This window comes from Macrobrachium nipponense, chromosome 45, assembly GCF_015104395.2.
Source record: "Macrobrachium nipponense isolate FS-2020 chromosome 45, ASM1510439v2, whole genome shotgun sequence".
NCBI classification, from domain to species: domain Eukaryota; kingdom Metazoa; phylum Arthropoda; class Malacostraca; order Decapoda; family Palaemonidae; genus Macrobrachium; species Macrobrachium nipponense.
The window spans coordinates 23,789,389-23,790,776 of NC_061105.1; the positions used below are offsets into that span (position 1 = coordinate 23,789,389).

Here is a 1,388-nt window from a genome sequence, read left to right on the forward strand (position 1 = left end):
ATCTAATCTTATTATAGACCGCAACTACAATAAAGTTTTATCATATAAATACAAAAGCATAACACCTGGTCTTAAAACTCACCTGATGCTGTTCACAACTTCACTCTTCGTAACAGTAGAAGAAACCACAAGAAGACATCTCTGGAGAGTAACCTATAGGCCCTTAGGGGATTTTCGTTGTTTTCAAGTGTTGAGTTTCGTTTTCTCGGCGCCTTCGCCCGCCAGAAATGAAAACATACGCATTGCGAAATTGCGTATCTGATCGGGATAATCGTAGTATATATGATGTTTTTGGTCCTTTCTGAATATACAGTGATCTTATATTCTTTGCCTGTTTCATAAAACGTAATACTGGAAATGGTAAATGTACAAGATATTATTATATTGGTACACTATAATTTTGTAGTTACGTGGGATGGTAGCGGATGCAACTTCATATAGACAGATGCCAGGCGATAATAATAAAACTAATAACTTCTACAATATTGTATTTTTAATGATTTAGGAAAAAATTAAAAGCTTTTAATGTTTTTCATTTAGGCTTAGTCTTAACATTTAACATAATTCTGTCAGAAAACATTTAAGTTATATGAATAATTATGATAAGGACTTTACCTCAAATACGGGCTCTCCCGTAATTTCAGGTAGGCGGTCGCATTACGGTAACTACCCCGTAAAATATAACCACAATATAAAGTAAAACGGATAGCCGCCCGTATTAGTGAAATACGGCTGGGAACCGTATATTTTTACGTAATTTTCCGATAAAATCTACGGGTTTTTTTTAACAGTGTAGTATTGCGGTACGTCTTTATAATCGTTAAAAACTTTTAGCAGTACCTAGATGAAAGTGGTATTAAAATAATAGTGCGTGAGTATATAATATTACAGTAGCGGCAGAAACATCATTTGATTACATGAAAGAATTTGAAATATACTCAATAGACACAACCTCCCAAAGTGACGCTGTTCTGATGCTGTTCCTCAGGAACGAGGAACAGCAGCCAGAAGACCTCACGATCGCCTTGCAGCTTTAATCAGATGAACACAGGCAGCAATGCCCTTGCTCATTGCGATAACAAGCCGAAGGAGTCTTTTGAAATCGCCTTAATACCTCATAGAATCAATGAGTACCTGAACAATATTCATAAGAGGGCTTATTCCTTTGATTTCAAATGAATGGGTCTTGCAAATGAAACCTCCAGAGAACAAAAATTGAGTGCATGTGTATCTATTTCCATCAGTGTGCTATTCTTTCCAAACCTATAAATAGAAAACTCCCACCATACAAAAGCAATCCCAATTCCCAGTGAAAAATAATTCCGCAATGCCCTCAAAGGAACTGGGCAAAGAACGGCCGAAAACAACAGAATTCCTGCCTAACAATT

The 1,388-nt window shown here is 36.3% G+C and overlaps 1 long non-coding RNA gene across 1 annotated transcript in view; it reads right to left on the reverse strand.

Moving 5' to 3' along the window:
* LOC135214117 (uncharacterized) overlaps positions 1 to 149 on the reverse strand; it is an 11,278-nt gene extending 11,129 nt beyond the window's left edge. Inside the window, exon 1 of the long non-coding RNA XR_010314270.1 lies at positions 83 to 149. This is a non-coding gene — a long non-coding RNA (uncharacterized LOC135214117). The remainder of the gene's footprint in view (positions 1 to 82) is intronic.
* Between the last annotated feature and the right edge of the window lie 1,239 nt (positions 150 to 1,388).